The following is a 19,241-nucleotide window of genomic DNA, read 5'->3' on the forward strand; positions in this document are numbered from 1 at the left end:
AAGGCAATGTTTGGCTGGGTGTCCTAGACGCCAACAATTTTGGCACTGACATGAAGGAGGTTGGTATGGACGAACAGGGAGGGATTCTCCTCCTATGTAGACGTTAAAGGGAAGGTCATGTCTACGGAAGGTAATTTTGGCTATATTAGTGGGTTTCTTTCGATGACCTCTGGGGGGAATGGAGTAGCATTGTACTGATGTTGCATCATAGTCTGTGAGACAGGCAAGTAGGTCTTCTCCACAGCCTGACCAATCTTTGTCATAGACTGGACAATTTGCTGGGGAGACTGAAACTGTTCCGGTGCAAGTATTGAGGGTTGGATGGGGTTCTACAAGGATGGGGTTACCATATAGGTCAGTTAGTTTTGTTAATGCTATAGCTTGGTTTTCGGATGTTACTGTGACAAGACGGGAGCAGTCGGGTCGGCTACGGAAAGAGACTTTACCTACTTGTTTTTGGAGACATTGTTGTAGAGATAGGGGTAGTAGAAGGGCGGGGGCGTGACGAAGATGGAGTAGTGTTGAGGGGTAGTGTTTTTGGAGAGGTGGGCAATAAGGCTGTAAGGTATTAATAAGGGAGGATGGAGTGGTTGATGTTGGAGTTGTGGGATAGAGGTGTTGAAGTTGAGCATGCTGGAAGAGTGGAAATGTTCCTTAGGGTTGATTGTTGGCTACTGTACTAGTAGTATTGATGAGGGGTAGTTATTGCAGTGTTCGGAGCCGTGGTCAAAGAGAAGCCTGGGGTCAGGGAATCGGGTAGGTTTACATCGTTGGGGCTATTTGATAAAGGGGCAAGCCTCATTGCCCCTAATAGTGGGGATATGTTTTCATCACTGGCCATGGTAAGCCTGGGTTATGTTGGGGATAAAAACAGTCCACCCCTCAGGGTCCCCTTGAGGGGTAAGGGCTAGGTAACTAAATCAGGGGAATACCGTGCCCATGGCTCCCTCAGGCCGTTCAGGACTGGCACAAAGTCAGCCTTTCATCCTTTCAGCACGGCTGTCACACCTTAGAGGTGGATAGCAGAAGGGTTTGGTGAAGGGACAGAAACGAAAAGTGGGAAGGAAAAAAAAAAAGACCATGCAAAATTAGTTGAGTCGAGGGCTGAGTCCCAAGGTTGGGGAGTTCCCCATCATTGGGTCCCAGTCTCCGCCTCCTAAGCCTCTCCACGACAACAACGGGCAAGGGATTGGGGGGGATATATATATGAAGTATCCTGGAATTTCTTATTCATACTGAGAGTGAATTCAGTTATTCCTTCAACAAATTCACTTCCTAATATGTGAATGAATAAATTATCCTACACCTACACATAGATTTTTCTTATGATGAATCATGAAAAACAACCTGTAACACAAATGTGTATAAAGTGCAAAATAAAAGGGGGAAAGTAATCATAACATTGATCTTTCTCTTTTTATTAACATGTAAGCTTTCTCTTCAGTTTAATATCATGACAGATATTTGTCTGGAAGTAATGTATAGGCAAGAAAAAATATTTATGGTTACTAATAGCTACTTTTGCAATTATAATAAAAATTTACTCGTACCACTAATAAGACCACTGCATTTGTCCTACTGTCAAATTATATTTACATACTTTGAAACACCTTTCTGTTAAATAACGACAGGGAAAAACAATACTGATTTACCGAGTCCATCGTCTTTGGAAACATTACAAAAACATCTCCGTATGTCTAGCATATTCTTTTTATTTGATGCCTGCACGGTCTTACAACTTCGCCTGTCGGATGAAGAGTCACTTTCGTAAAATCAGATAATCAGAAGCATTGGTGTTTTACCTAAACATACTTCAAGACGTGAAAGCTCTGTGCTTTCTAACCCGGCATCTCTGGGAGGAGTGTTCGTAACCCTGCGTGAGGAGGAAATTAAGTCAGACAAAACTAAATTAGAAAATAACAATTCAGTAATCACCATTTTAGTAACATTAATAAAAATATTTAAAAAACACGTGAATTGCTTATCTACTGATTTAAGGTGTTTGGGAGTATAATAATTGGACATATTCCTATTTGTGGACAGGATTTCGAACATAAAATCACGATGTAAACAAACGTGGGTTACGTTTTCTTTCTTGCGAAGTGAAAGAAAACGAGGAGCATTCAAAACCAATGTCAATTATAATGATTATAATAATGATGACAAGGGTGATAACAGTACTATTAAAGGATAACAGCAGCAGCAGCAGCAGCAACAACAACAATAATAATAATAATGATAATAATAATAATGATGATGATGATGATAATAATAATAAATGATAATGATGATAAAGAAAAATTATAATGATATTGATCATAATGATGATGATGATGATGATGATGATGATGATGATGATGATGATCATAATCATCATCATCATCTCATAATGATAATAATGTTAAAAATAAAGAAACGATAATGATGATTTAAAAAAATAGTGGTAATAATAATAATTGTTATAACAATGATGATGGTGATAAAAATAACTAAACGATAATGATGATTATAAAAATAATGATGAAAATTTTTATGATAATAATAATGATAATAGTAATAATAATGATAGCAACGATGACGATGCTAATGATAATGATGATAGTGATAATAATGATAATAATAATAATGATAATAACAGTGATGATGGTAATAAAATAATGATGATGATGATGATCCTTACGATTATAATGGCTGTTATTATTATCATTATCGTTACCGTTATTATTACAATTATCAATATTACTATCTTTTTATTGTTATCATCATCAATATCATAATAATTATCATTATTATTATCATCAACCTTGTTATTGTTATGATTGTCATCATTATTATAATGTCTTTTTATAAAACTGGACAGACTGAGAGAGGAGTGTGCCTGGGGTTCACCATGGCAGTCTCTGTTATCATAGAACTTATACTGACGACGTTGCTCTGTGGGAGTTCTTCAAGCATGAAACACTTGAAGCAGCCCAGGAGACCATTGGCGTACACCCGAGGGCAAGGCAGAATTCCATCCCCCTGTAGACATTGGAGGCCGCCGGAGTGTGTCGCATGCCATCGGTCTTTGACATGTAGGGCTCGGACACTGCTAAGAAGGGACAAGGAACATTTCATCAGGAATCTTGCTGAGGAGGTTGAAGGCCATTTCTTGGTAAACGACCTTCGCCCTGCCTACCAAGCCCTGAGAAAGCTGAATTCTAAACCCTCCTGGCAGATGACTGCAGTCCACTCAGTGGATGGATAGATAATTCAAACACTTTAATCCATTAATTACAATGGGTATTCATCTCAGATAATGTTGGGGTTCATGAACGTTGGGCTGAGTATTTTGAGCAGTTGTACCAGGTAGACCCTCCAACAGTTAGCTTGGATGCAAGCGATATCACAATACCTGTGCCAGACCCACCCATCAGCGAAGAACCTCCTACCCTAATGGAGGTTAGGATGGCGATTTCCAAGCTGAAATGTGGGAAAGCTCCAGACATATCTGATATCCCTGCTGAACTTCTAACGGCTGGGAGTGAACCTACAGTACTGGACTGCCAGATGAACCTGTCATCTGACAGTCCAGTACCATTCCCCCTGACCTGTTGAGCATGGTCATCCCTCTCTAGAAAGGGAAAGGGGATCGCTGGGACTGTAGCAACTGCCGTGGCATTACACTGCTCAGCATACCAGGCAATGTTTTCGCCCACATTCTTCTGAAACGGATCTACAACCATCTGCTAAGGCACCAGAGATCGGAGCAGTCTGGATTCACTCCTGGCAAGTCCACAATAGAATACTAGCGCTTCAAGTAAGTGTGGAACACCGTTGTGAGTTTGGTCGTGCGTTGCTTGCAGCCTACGTCGACCTCAAGAAGTTGTTTGACTCGGTGCATCGAGAATTGTTATGGGAGATCCTGAGACTCAGGGGAATTCTGAAATGGATTATTGGCCTAATAGCAGTAGAAAAAAAAAAAATGTAGGGAGCGGCAGAGGTCGCGTGCACCCAGAGTGACCGCCCGAGGCATAACCTCAGGCGAGCTTTCCGGATAGGCGCTTGGAACATCTGCTCCTTGCAGCAGGATGAGCGGTTACCTCTGCTGTCGAGGGAATTGGAGCAACTGGGAGGTGAGGTGGCTGCCCTCTCGGAGGTGAGAAGACCTGGCAGCGGCACGATCAGTATGGGTGGGTACACCTACTACTGGTCGGGCCGCAGCGATGGTCATCACCTCCAGGGAGTAGCCATAGCCATCTCCAGCCGACTTCAGCCCTCAGTAGTTAAAGTGACACCGGTTGATGAACGTATTATGGTATTGAGACTGAAGCATGCCTTTGGTTTCATGTCTCTTATGGCTGTATATGCTTCTACTGATGTTTGTAACCTCGATATGAAAGAGGCGTTCTACGCCAAACTCTCATCCGTGGCAGACAATTGCCCCCGGTGAGATATTCGCTGTGACTGAGCTGGCTATGAGATGTCTGTCGGGAGCTGATCTCAGCAGCGACAACAGCCTCCTTCTCTAGGACTTTGCTAGGTCCCAGAGAATGAGGATCTCTGGCTCCTGGTACCAGCGTTCCAACCTGCATCGCTGGACATGGTATAGCGATACAGGTACAGTGATCAAGGAGATCGACCACATTCTTGTTACCACGTGATGGAGGATCCTCCAGAACTGCAGAGTTTACCAGAGTGGCTACCCTATGGGTCCACTTCAAAACTCTCCGTCCCTCCAATGGCCACTCCAAGGTGTTTCACTTGGACAGACTGAGAGAGGAGTGTGCCTGTGGGTTCACCATGGCAGTCTCTGTTAGATTCATAGAACTTGATAACCTGACGGACCCAGTTGCTCTGTGGGAGTTCTTCAAGCATGAAACACTTGAAGCAGCCCAGGAGACCATTGGCGTACACCCGAGGGCAAGGCAGAATTCCATCTCCCTGGAGACATTGGAGGCCGCCGAAACGTGTCGCATGCCATCGGTCTTTGACGTGTAGGGCTCGGACACTGCTGAGAAGGGACAAGGAACATTTCATCAGGAATCTTGCTGAGGAGGTTGAAAGCCATTTCTTGGTAAACGACCTTCGCCCTACCTACCAAGCCCTGAGAAAGCTGAATTCTAAACCCTCCTCGCAGATGACTGCAGTCCGCTCAGTGGATGGATAGATAAAAGAAAAAAAGAAAAAAAAAGGAAAAAAATAAAAAAGAAAAAAATAATAATAAATAAATAAATAAAACACTTTATTCCCTTAATTACAATGGGTATTCATCTCAGATCATGTTGGGGTTCATGAACGTTGGGCTGAGTATTTTGAGCAGCTGTACCAGATAGACCCTCCAACAGTTAGCTTGGATGCAAGCGATTTCACAATACCTGTGCCAGACCCACCCATCAGCGAAGAACCTCCTACCCTAATGGAGGTTAGGATGGTGATTTCCAAGCTGAAATGTGGGAAAGCTCCACACATATGTGATATCCCTGCTGAACTTCTAAAGGCTGAGAGTGAACCTATGGCTCGGGGCTTGCATGCAGTCTTGACTGCCATCTGGCAGTCCACTACCATTCCCCTTGACCTGTTGAGGGGCATGGTCATCCCTCTCTGGAAGGGGAAGGGGGATTGCTGGGACTGTAGCAGCTACACTGCTCAGCATACCAGGCAAAGTTTTCGCCCACATTCTCCTGAAACGGATCTGTGACCATCTGCACCAGAGATCAGAGCAATCTAGATTCACTCCTGACAAATCCACAATAGACCAAATACTAGCGCTTCGAGTAATTGTGGAACGCCGTCGTGAGTTTGGACGTGGGTTGCTTGCAGCCTACATCAACCTTAAGAAGGCGTTTGACTCGGTCCATCGAGAATCGCTATGGGAGATCCTGAGACTAAGGGGAATTCTGACATGGATTATTAGCCTAATAGCAAGCCTATATACCGGTACTGAAACTGCTGTAAAGTGTGGTGGGAGCCTGTCAAACTTCTTCCCTGTTAATTCAGGAATGAAGCAAGGCTCTGCCCTTGCACCAACACTTTTCAACACCTGTATTGACTGGATAATGGGCAGAGCTACTAGCCAAAGTCAGTGTGGAGCAACACTAGGCAATATCAAGGTCTCAGACCTTGACTTTGCCAATGATGTTGCTATCCTATCTGAGACCCTGGAGTCACTGATGGCGGCTCTTGATGCATTTAGCAATGAGGCAAAGCCCTTAGACCTAGAGGTCTTCTGGACCAAGACCAAGATTCAGGACTTTGGGGGTCTGTTAGGGGAACCCGTTCAGTCGATCTATGCTTGCTAAGAGGACGTTGAAGTCACAGAGATTTACACAGCTTGGTAGTGTAGTCCACATCTCTGGGCTGTCAGACCAAGAAGTCATTAGATGGATTGGTCTGGCAACAGACCAATCCGTTTTGCTTTATGGTAGTGAAACCTTGACGCTATCTAGTGCCTGGAGTCTCGTCTTGATGCCTTTTGTAACAAGTCTCTTTGCCGGATCATGGGGTACAGTTGGCAGGACCACATGTCCAACCTATGGCTACACCATGAGACTGACGTAGGACTTGTTACTTGCATAATCCGGGATCGCCAACTCAGGCTATATAGGCACTCGTTTCCCTGTGGCTGACCCTGCCCATCAGGTTGTCTCTTTGCGAGATAACCCTGGGTGGAGGAAGCCTGTGGGATAACCCAGGAAGTCATGGCTTTGGCAGCTCGACGAGACTTGTCGCGAGGAGTTAGAGATGAGACGAGGGCCTGCCTGAAGATTTGCCATGAGGGACCATCGTGGCTGGAAGCGAAGGGTGGATGCGGCCATGCGCCCCCGTCGGCATTAGCCCCTTGATGATGATGATTATGTAAGTATAAACCCACACACACGTGTATGTATATATATATGTGTGTGTGTGTGTGTACGTGTGTGTGTGTGTGTGTATGCGTGTGTGTGTGTGTGTTTGTGTATGTGATTTTACATACACGCACACATTTTCACACAATATATTGTATATTACTCCTAGGCTGTTAACATAACTCCCATATATAAAGGATGATTTACAGAAGGGGAAAAAGAGGAGGAAGATCTCTCGCAATCCCCAATCGAACCTCGATTAGACCAGTTAACGAAGCGGATCAATTTGTCAAGTAAATTGTTCAGCGACGGTCATGCGGGTGGGCGTTTCCATATAAAAGGAAGCCTGGGTGCTGGAAGGCCAGTGTCATTCCCCAGCATCACATCCACTCGTCAAGTCCACTCTCTAGCGTCATGTCTGGCTGTGTGAGTAGAAGTTGCATTTGTATTTCTTATATCAAGTGTCTATTCTTCGTGCATTTTGTGATGGAAAGAACTCGATTGCTGAGTGTGGCGTTTCACTTTTTTTTTTTTTTCTTTTTGTATTGACAGGCAATGTGGATGATCCTTGCTCTGGCTGCCTCCTGTAGCGTTATGAGTCTCGCAAGAATCATGGATCCCGGTCACAGCCGCCCTCCCCTCCAGCTTCCTTCATCGCCTTCCTCTTCGACCTCGACGGGTGCGGCCTCGGCTCTCCGCCTGGCCAAGCGGGAAGCGTTCGACCCTTCGTGCAAGGGCATCTACAACCGCGCCATCTGGGCCAAGCTCAACCGGGCGTGTGAGGATTGCCAAAACCTCTTCAGGAAGGAACCGGCCATCTACGACGCTTGCAGGTAATAGGGGAAGCAGGCTGGGGGGAGGGGGGGAAGCACTTCTTGAAGTGTGTTCACTGTTAAATCTCGCCATAATATAACTGCCAAAGCGAGGAAAGTTGAATTGAGGATGGAACACACAGTTCATTGTAACATTCTTTAACGGGATCCTGAATTTACCGTATATAGTTATATGAAATTTGAAAAAAAAGTAAAAGATATAAGCTAAATAGACAAGTATACACTATACTAATGATTTTTCTTGTTGACAGGGAGAAATGTTTCGACACAGCAATCTTTCCTGCGTGTGTGATCGAACTCTCTCTCAACCTGAACGAATACATGTTCGAAGCAGAGTTAATTCGCGAGCTTTAAACGGAAGATGCTAATGGCTTGCAGATTCACTCGGAAACCAGGATGTGAAATGATATCGATTTATGTAATACACGTTGGGTATAATTTTTTACCGTATTGAAAGTAAATACTGTAATGTGATTGTAAGTTAGGCTAATGAAAGTCCAATTAAATGAATGTTAACTTGGATTTATATGTACACAAAGTTAAATGGTGCATCACCAAATGATATTTCAAATAAAGTTATTGTACATTAAATATTATTCCGTGATTTACCTAAAAAGAAGACTATTTTATGCATCCAAAGTCAAGGTACACCATTTATTTTAGATTTTTTGTCACCTTTTTTTGTTTCCTGATATTTTTTCCTTTAATATTAAAAAGAAGAAAAAAAAAAGACTTGTATGGAAAAGCTTTCAGACCGAAATGATTTTCTGAGTGTAGGCCTGTGGGTTCACCATGGCAGTCTCTGTTAGATTCATAGAACTTGATAACCTGACGGACCCAGTTGCTCTGTGGGAGTCCTTCAAGCATGAAACACTTGAAGCAGCCCAGGAGACTATTGGCGTACACCCGAGGGCAAGGCAGAATTCCATCTCCCTGGAGACATTGGAGGCCACTGAAGCATGTCACATGCCATCGGTCTTTGACGTGTAGGGCTCGGACACTGCTGAGAAGGGACAAGGAACATTTCATCAGGAATCTTGCTGAGGAGGTTGAATGTCATTTCTTGGTAAACGACCTTTGCCCTGCCTACCAAGCCCTGAGAAAGCTGAATTCTAAACCCTCCTCGCATATGACTGCAGTCCGCTCAGTGGATGGATATATTAAAAAAAAAAAAAAAAAAAAAAAAAAAAAATCAAACACTTTATTCCCTTAATTACAATGGGCATTCATCTCAGATCATGTTGGGGTTCATGAACGTTGGGCTGAGTATTTTGAGCAGCTGTACCAAGTAGACCCTCCAACAGTTAGCTTGGATGCAAGTGATATCACAATACCTGTGCCAGACCCACCCATCAGCGAGGAACCTCCTACCCTAATGGAGGTTAGGATGGCGATTTCCAAGCTGAAATGTGGGAAAGCTCCACACATATGTGATATCCCTGCTGAACTTCTAAAGGCTGGGAGTGAACCTATGGCTCAGGGCTTGCATGCAGTCTTGACTGCCATCTGGCAGTCCAGTACCATTCCCCCTGACCTGTTGAGGGGCATGGTCATCCCTCTCTGGAAGGGGAAAGGGGATCGCTGGGACTGTAGCAGCTACACTGCTCAGCATACCAGGAAAAGTTTTCGCCCACATTCTTCTGAAACGGATCTGTGACCATCTGCTAAGGCACTAGAGATCGGAGCAGTCTGGATTCACTCCTGACAAGTCCACAATAGACCAAATACTAGCGCTTCGAGTAATTGTGGAACACTGTCGTGAGTTTGGTCGTGGGTTGCTTGCAGCCTACATCAACCTGAAGAAGGCACTTGACTCGGTGCATCGAGAATCGCTATGGGAGATCCTGAGACTCAGGGGAATTCTGACATGGATTATTAGCCTAATAGCAAGCCTATATACCGGTACTGAGTGTTGTAAAGTGTGGTGGGTGCCTGTCCAACTTCTTCCCTGTTAATTCATGGATGAAGCAAGGCTGTGCCCTTGCACCAACACTTTTCAACACCTGTATGGACTGGATAATGGGCAGAGCTACTAGCTAAAGTCAGAGTGGAGCAACACTAGGCAATATGAAGGTCTCAGACCTTGACTTTGCCGATGATGTTGCTATCCTATCTGAGACCCTGGAGTCACTGATGGCGGCTCTTGATGCATTTAGCAATGAGGCAAAGCCCTTAAGCCTAGAGGTCTTCTGGACCAAGACCAAGATTCAGGACTTTGGGGGTCTGTTAGGGGAACCCGTTCAGTCGATCCATGCTTGCTAAGAGGACGTTGAAGTCACAGATTTACACAGCTTGGTAGCATAGTCCACATCTCTGGGCTGTCAGACCAAGAAGTCATTAGACGGATTGGTCTGGCAACAGGATACTGCCAGTTTTGATTTATGGAAGTGAAACCTTGACGCTATCTAGTGCCTTGGAGTCTCGTCTTGATGCCTTTAGTAACAAGTCTGTTTGCCGGATCATGGGGTACAGTTGGTAGGACCACGTGTCCAACCTATGGCTACACCGTGAGACTGATGTAGGACTTGTTACTTGCATAATCCGGGATCGCCAACTCAGGCTATATGGGCACTCATTTCCCTGTGGCTGACCCTACCCATCAGGTTGTCTCTTTGAGAGATAACCCTGGGTGGAGGAGGCCTGTGGGACGACTCAGGAAGTCATGGCTTTGGCAGCTCGACGAGACTTGTCGCGAGGAGTTAGAGATGGGCCGAGGGCCTGCCTGAAGATTTGCCATGAGGGACCATCGTGGCTGGAAGCGAAGGGTGGTTGCGGCCATGCGCCCCCGTCGGCGTTAGCCCCTTGATGATGATGATGATGATTATGTAAGTATAAACCCACACACACGTGTGTATATATATATATATATACATATATATATATATATTATATATATATTATTTATATGTGTGTTGTGTTGTGTGTGTGTGTTGTGTGTATGCGGTGTGTGTGTGTGTATGCGTGTGTGTGGGTGTGTGTTTGTGTATGTGATTTTACATACACGCACACATGTCAACAAGTAGTTTAGTATATTCTCCTAGGCTGTTACAAACCCCCCTACCTAAAGGATGATTTACGAAGGGAAAAAGAGGAGGAAGATCTTCTCGCAATCCCCAATTGGACCGCTTATCGAATCCTCGATTAGACCATTAACGAAGCGATCAATTTATCAAGTTAAATTGTTCAGCGGACGTCATGCGGGTGGGCGTTTCCCATATAAAAGGAAGCCTGGGTGCTCGAAGGCCCAGTGTCAATTTCCCAAGGGATCACATCCACATCGTCAAGTCCTCTCAGGCGTCATTCTGGCTGCGTTTAGTAAGAAGTTGCATTTGTATTTCTTATATCAAGTGTCCATTCTTCGTGCATTTTGTGTGGAACGACTCGATGGCTGAATGTGGCGTTTCACTTTTTTTTTTTCTTTTTTTTTTTTGTATGACATGCAATTGGATGATCCTTGCCCTGTCTGCCTCTGTGAGCGGTCATAGTCCTCGCAAGAATCATGGATCCCGGCCACAGCCGCCCTCCCCTTCGCAGCTTCCTTCCTTCGTCGCCTTCCTCTTCGCCCTCGACGGGTGCGGCCTCGGCTCTCCGCCTGGCCAAGCGGGAAGCGTTCGACCCTTCGTGCAAGGGCATCTAAAACCGCGCCATCTGGGCCCAGCTCAACCGGGCGTGCGATACTGCCAGAACCTCTTCAAGGAAGGAACCGCCATCTACGAACGCTTGCAGGTAAAAGGGGGGATGGGAAGCACTTCTAGAAGTTTGTTCAATTTTATATCTCGCCATAAATTAATGCCAAAGCGAGGATTCTTTTCGGGATCCTTATTTTACTAATAATTCTAATTATATTCAATATGAGAAAGTAAAAGAGATAAACTAATAGACATATCTACTATACTAACGATTTTTCTTGTTAACAGGGGAGAAATGTTTCGCACTGCAATCTTTCCTGCTGTGGGATCGAACTCTCTCTCAAGTCTTAGTCGATACATGTTCGAAGAGAGTAAATATTCGCGAGCTTTAAACGGAAGATGCTAATGGCATGCGATTCACTCGGAAACCGGGATGTGATGATGTGAATATCGCTTTATGTAATATACGTTGGGTAACTTTTTTAATGGATGGAAAGTCATACTGTATTGTGATTGTAAGTGTGGCTAATGAAAGACACTATAAATGAATGTTACTTGGATTTGCATGTACGCAAGTTAAACGGTGATCACCAAATGATATTCCAAATAAAATTATTGTACATTAAATATTATTCCCGTGATTTACCTAAAAGACTTTTATGAATTCCAGAGAAAGTACGCCATTTATTTATTTATTATTATTTTTTTGTGTGTCCCTTTTTGTTTCTGATACTTTTCCTTAATTATGAAAAAAAAAAAAACTTGCAGGAAAAGCTTTCAGACCAAAATTATTTTTCTGAGTGTAGCGTAATATTTTTCTAAGTAATGGCTGTTTCCTATTATCCATCTTCAATCATGTCTGCCAAGATCAAAAGCGTTATTGTAATTTCCCTTAAAGATAGATTATTATAAAATAAAGAATAGAGAGATTTGTTTATCATTAGCGATCATTTTTGTGCATTTAAGCCGTTGCCAGATATCAAAGGCAACAAAATTATATCTTATACTGAAGTTTATGGAAAAAAAAACATAACCGTGCTGTATATTTTAATCTAATTAGCGATTGTAAAATGTCACGTTAAATTGTTATAACCCAGCACTCCTCACAGCACACTCTGCACTCTAGCAATCTATATTTGATAAATGCTACCATTTTCTAAAACTTTCAGATATTTTCCATACTCTCTCATTGCAATATCCAGGAATGTAAGAGCAATTCTTGGAATGTAGAGTTCAGGCGGTCTCTACGTAAGCAATGTAATCCTGGGTTTGCTACACTTACAACTATTTCGTCACTAAGACGGCCAAAAAAACCCAAAGATGCAAATGGAAGTTTATAACACGTTTCAAGGGTAAAGCAACACATGTTTTAGTGAAAAAACGTTGTTTATTCACCCATATTTAAAATTACTTAGATTTTATAGCTATATGCTCCTATTATACTGCTTGATTGTGGATCAGTAAATTCACTACTATTTTTTCTAAAAAATGTTTAAATTTGAAAGAATGAGTGACAACCAACACATCTCCGACCATGCATGTTAATTAAAGTAAAGCTTTGGGTTTATTGCTACGGACAGTAGCTAAAAAAAAAAAATAAAAAAAATAAATGTAGGCGGCGGCAGAGGTCGCGGTGCACCCGATGGACCGCCCGAGGCATAACCTCAGGCGAGCTTTCCGGATAGGCGCCCTGGAACATCTGCTCCTTCCGGCAGGATAGCGGTTACCTCTGCTGTCGAGGAATTGGAGCAACTGGGAGTTGAGGTGGCTGCCCTCTCGGGGTGAGAAACCTGCAGCGGCACGTCAGTATGGGTGGGTACACCTACTACGGGTCCGGCCGCAGCGTGGTGTGTAATGTCCAGGAGTAGCCATAGCCATCTCGCGCGACTTCTAGCCCTCTAGTTAAGTGACACCGGTTTGGATGAACGTATTATGTATTGAGACTGAAGCATGCTTTGGTTTCATGTCTCTTATGGTTTGTTATATGCTTCTCTGATGTTTGTAACTCGATATTGAAAGAGGCGTTTACGCCAACTCTCATCCGTGGAGTACAATTGCCCCTGGCGAGATATTCGCTGTTAACTGAGCTGGCTTATGAGATGTCTTGTCGGGCTGATTTCTCAGCAGCGACAACAGCCCCTTCGCTAGGACTTTGCTAGGTCCCAGAGAATGAGGATCTCTGCTCCTGGTACCAGCGTTCCAACCTGCATCGCTGGACATGGTTAGCGATAGCAGGTACAGTGATCATGAATCGAACACATTCTTGTTACCACGTGATGGAGGATCCTCCAGAATGTCGAGTTTACCTAGTGGCTACCCTATTGGTCCCCTTCAAAACTCCCCTTCCAACCAATGGCCACTCCAAGGTGTTTCACTGGACAAGACTGAAGAGGAGTGTGCCTGTGGTTCATCCATGGCAGTCTCTGTTAGATTAATAGAACTTCTAACCTGACGGACCCAGTTGCTCTGTGGGAGTTCTTCAAGCTGAACACTCGAATCATGCCCAGGAGACCATTGGCTACACGAGGGCAGGCAGAAATTCCATCTCCCTGGGACATTGAGGCCGCCGAAGCGTGTCGCATGCCATCGATCTTTGGACGTGTAGGGCTCGGACACTGCTGAGACGGGACAAGGAACATTTCATCAGGAATTTTTTGCTGAGGAGTTGAAAGCTTTCTTGGTAACGACCTTCGCCCTCTTGCCCACCCAGTCCTGAGAAACTGTCTAACCTCCCTCCTCGCAATGACTGCATCACGCTCCAGTGATGGATAGATAAAAGAAAAAAAAAGAAAAAAAAGGAAAAAAAAAAATAAATAAAATAAAATAAAATAAATAAAACACTTTATTCCCTCAATTACAATGGGTATTCATCTCAGATCATGTTGGGGTTCATGAACGTTGGGCTGAGTATTTTGAGCAGCTGTACCAATAGACCCCCAACTTTTAGCTTAGGTTTATATGCAAGCGATATCACATACCTGTGCGCCGAACCGCACCCATCAGCGAGGAACCTCCTACCCGTAATGAATTTAGGATGGCGCTTTCCAGCTTGAAGTGGGAAAAGCTCCCACATATTGTGATTATCCCTGCTGAACTTTCAAAAGGCTGGGAGTTAACCTATGGCTCGGGGCTTGCATGCAGTACTTGACTTGCCGGATCTGGCAGTCACATACCATCCCCTTGACCTGTTTGAGGGGCTGGTCATCCCTCTCTGAAGGGGAGGGGATTGTGGCTGTAGCAGCTAACACTGCTCGCTACCACAAAGTTTTCCGCCCACATCTTCTGAACAGATCTGCGACCATCTGCAACAGAGATTCAGAGCAATCTGGATTCACTCTGACAAATCACATAGACCCAATACTATCGCTTCGAGTAATTGTGGACACCGATCGTGAGTTTGGTCGTGTTGCTTGCAGCCTACATCCAACCTCAGAAGGCGTTTGACTCGGTCCATCGAGAATCGCTATGGGAGATCCTGAGCACTCAGGGGAATTCTGACATGGATTATTACCTAATAGCAAGCCATATACCGGTACGAAAGTGCTGTACAGTGTGGTGGGGGCCTGTCAACTTCTCCTTTAATCCCGGAATGAAGCGCAAGGCTGTGTCCTTGCCAACACTTTTCAACACATGTATTGACTGGATAATGGGCAGAGCTACTAGCCAAGTCAGTGTGGAGCAACACGGGCCATGCAGGTCTCGACCTTTCACTTTTGCCAAATGATGTTGCCTATCCTATCTTGAGACCCTGGAGTCACTGATGCGGCTCTTGATGCATTTAGCAATGAGGCAAGCCTTAGACCTAGAGTTCTTCTGGACCAAGACAAGATTCCGGACTTTGGGGGTCTGTTAGGGGAACCCCGTTCAGGTCGATCCATGCTTGCTAAGAGGACGTTGAAGTCACAGAGATTTAAACATGCTTGGTAGCATAGTCCCACATCTCTGGGCTGTCAGACCGCCTTTTATGGTAGCTAAAACCTTGACGCTATCTAGTGCCTGGAGGACTCGTCCTTGATGCCTTTTGTAACAAGTTCCTCTTTGCCGGATACATGGGGTACAGTTGGCAGGACACCACTATCCAACCTTGGCTACAACCGTGAGACTGATGTAGGACTTGTTACTCTTGCATAATCCGTGATCGCCACTAATGCTTATATAGGCACTCATTGTCCCTGTGGCTGACTCCTGCCATCTGTTGTCTCTTTGCGAGATAACCCTGGGTAGGAGGAATGCCTGTGGATAACCCAGGAAGTCTGGCTGGGCATCTCGACGAAAACTTGTCGCGAGGAGTTAGAGATAGACGAGGGCCCTGCCTGAAGAATTTGCCATGAGGGGACCATCGTGGCTGGAAGCGAGGGTGGATCGGCCATGCGCCCCCGTCGGCATTAGCCGCCTTGATGATGAGATTTGTAAGTATAAACCCACACACACGTGTATGTATAAATTTAATTTTATTTTAATGTGTGTGTGTGTGTGTCTTGTGGTGTTTGTGTGTTGCGTGTGTGGTGTGTGTGTTTGTGTATGTGGATTTTTAACATACACGGCCACATTTTCACACAATATATTGTATATTACTCCTAGTGCTGTTAACATAACACTCCCTATAATAGAGGGATGATTTACATAAGGGGAAAAGAGGAAGGAAGATCTCTCGCATCCCCAATCGAACCTCGATTAGAACCATACGAAACGATCAAGTTTCAAGTTATTGTTCAGCGACGTCATGCGGGTGGGCGTTTCCATATAAAGGAATCCTTGGTGCTGGAAGGCCAGTGTCAATTCCCCAGCCATCACATCCAGCAAAAATCGTCCAAGTACACTCTCTAGCGTCAGTCTGCTGTGTGGAGTAGAAGTTGCGTTTTGTATTTACTTATTATCAAGTGTCTATTCTTCGTGCATTTGTGTGGAAAGACCGATTGCTGAATGTGGCGTTTTCACTTTTTTTTCTTTTTTCTCTTTGATGACAGGCAATGTGGATGATCCTTGCGCTGGCTGCCTCCTGTACGTTATGAGTCTCGCAGAATATGGATCCCGGTCACAGCCGCCCTCCCCATCCAGCTTCCTTCGTCGGCCTTCCTCATTCGACCTCGACGGGTGCGGCCTCGGCTCTCCCCTGGCCAAGCGGGAAGCGTTCGACCCTGTCGTGCAAGGGCATCTACAACCGCGCCATCTGGGCCCAAGCATCACCGGGCGTGCGGGGACTGCCAGAACCTCTTTCAGGAAGGAACCGGCCATCTACGACGCTTGCAGGTAATAGGGGAAGCAGGCTGGTGGAGGGGGGGAAGCCACTTCTGAAGTGTGTTCACTGTTAAATCTCGCCATAATATAACTGCCAAAGCGAGACAGTTGATTGAGGATGGACACACAGTTCATTGTAACATTCTTTAACGGGAATCCTGAATTTCCGTTATATTTATATGAAATTTGAAACAAGTAAAAGATATAAGCTAAATAGGAACAAGTTAGTACCCTATACTAATTATGTTTTTCTTGTTGACAGGGAGAAATGTTTCGACACACGCAATCTTTCCTGCGTGTGTGGATCGTGAACTCCTCTCTCAACCTGGAACGAATACATTTCCAGCAGAGTTAATTCGCGAGCTTTTAAACGAAGATGCTAATGGCTTGCAGATTCACTTGGAAACCAGGATGTGAAATGATGTGAAAATCTCGATTTATGTAGTACACGTTTGGGTAGGATTTTTTACTGTATTTGAAAGTAATATGTAATGTGATTGTAGTTGGGCTATGAAAAGCCTATTAAAATGATGTTTTACTTCGATTTATTGGTACCCAAAGTTTAAACTGTGTATCACCAAATTGATATTTCAAATAAAATTATTGTACATTACCTAAAAAGAAGACTTTTTTATAAATCCAAAGTCAAATGTAAACGTTTATGTTGGATTTTTTTTTGTGTCACTTTTTTGTTTGTCTGATACTTTTTCCTTAATATCAAAAAAAAAAAAAAAAAATACTTACATTGAAAAGCCGTTCATTACCGAAAGGTTGTTCTGAGTGTTAGCGTATATATTTTCTAAAGTAAATAGACTGTTTCCTATCATCTCAATCTTGTCTGCCAGAGATCAACAATCGTTATCGTATTCCTTTAAAAGATAGATAATTACAAAATAAAGAAAATAGAGAGGTTTTGTTTATCTTAAGCTTCCTTTTTTGTGGCAGTTTTAAGTCCGTTTTGCAAAAGATATCAAAAGGCAACAGAATTATATCTTCTAATGAATTTAATGGAAAAAAAACATACCCGTCACTGTATTTTTTTAATCTAATTAAGCGATTGTTTAAATGTTTACTTAAATGTTATAACCCCGACTTCACTCACAGCACACTCTGCCACTCTTACAATCTATATTTGCAAATGCTGACCATTTTTTCTAAACTTTCCAGCATTTCCAGACATCTCTCTGCAATATCCAGACTACATAGCATTTCGTGAATGTAGAGTTGCGGCGTCTCAACGTAAGCAATAGTAATCCTCTGGGGTTTGCTACACTTACACTATTTCGTCACATAAAGACGGCCAAAAACACAAAGAGGCAAATGAAGTTATACACGGTTTCAAAGGATAAATCAAACACCATTTGTTTAGTGAAAAAACTTGCTATTCAACCCATATGTTAAAAATTAAATTATAATTTCATAGCTATATGCCTCTATTATACTGCTTGGATGTGGAATCAGTAATTCACTAAGATTTTTTCTAAAAATGTTAAATTTGAGAATGAAAGACCACCAACCATCCTCCGATCCAATGTTAAATTTAAAATTAAAGCATTTGGGTTTTAATTACTATGGACAGTAAACAAAAAAATAAAAAAAAAGAAAAATTTAGGAGCGGGCCAGAGGTCGCGTGCACCCAGAGTGACCGCCCGAGGCATAACCTCAGGCGAGCTTTCCGATAGGGCGCTTTGGAACATCTCCTTGCGGCAGGCATGAGCGGTTACCTCTGCTGTTCGAGGGAATTGAGCAACTGGAGGTGAGGTGGTTTGACCTCCCGCCATGGGAGAAGACCTGGCAGCGGCACGATAGTATGGTTGGTAACACCTACTACTGGTCGGGCGCAGCGTGATGAGTCATCCCCTTCCAGGGAGTACCTGGCCATCTCCCAACAGGCGACTTCAACCCTTGGTATTTAAGGTGACACCGGTTGATGCAACGTATTATGGTATTTGAACATGAAGCTGCCTTAAGCTTCATGTCTCATTATGGCTGTCTACGCTTTGTTTGTAAAACTCGATATGAACGGGAGTTCTACCCCAACTCTCATCCGTGGCAGGACATTGCCCCTAGCGAGATAGTCGCAGTGACTGAGCTGGCTATGAGATGTCTGTCGGACTGACTCAGCAAGGCCTCCTTCTCTGGGACTTTGCTAAGTCCAAGAGAATGAGGATTTCTGGCTCCTGGTACCAGCGTTCCAACCTGCATCGCTGAACATGTATACGATACAGTAAACAGTGGATCAAGGAGATCGACCACTTCTGTTACCACGTGATGGAGGAATCCTCCATAACTGCAGAGTTTACAAAGTGGCTACCCTATGGGTCCCCTTCAAAACTCCCCGTCCATCCGATGGCCACTCCAAAGGGTTTCAACTTGACAGACTGAGAGAGGAGTGTGCCTGTTGGGTTCACCCATGCAGTCTCTGTAGATTCATAGAACTTGATAACCTGACGGACCCAGTTGCTCTGTGTGAGTTCTTCAAGCATGAAACACTTTAAGGCAGCCCAGAGAACCAATGCGGACACCCGATGGCAAGGCAGAATTCCATCTCCCCTGGAGACATTGAGGCCGCCGAAGCGTGTCGCATGCCATCGGTCTTTGACGTGGTAGGGCTCGGACACTGCTAAAGACGGGACAAGGAACATTTCATCAGGAATCTTGCTGAGGGAAGGTTGAAGGCCATTTCTTGTAAAACGACCTTCGCCCTACTACCA

At 44.1% G+C, this 19,241-nt stretch overlaps 1 pseudogene; it reads left to right on the plus strand.

The window, feature by feature from the left end:
* The first annotated feature begins 3,447 nt into the window (after nt 1–3,447).
* LOC119575628 lies at nt 3,448–8,249 on the plus strand (annotated as a pseudogene).
* The last annotated feature ends 10,992 nt before the right edge of the window (nt 8,250–19,241 follow it).

The sequence above is a fragment of the Penaeus monodon genome, chromosome 7, assembly GCF_015228065.2.
Source record: "Penaeus monodon isolate SGIC_2016 chromosome 7, NSTDA_Pmon_1, whole genome shotgun sequence".
Classification (NCBI taxonomy): Eukaryota; Metazoa; Arthropoda; class Malacostraca; order Decapoda; family Penaeidae; genus Penaeus; species Penaeus monodon.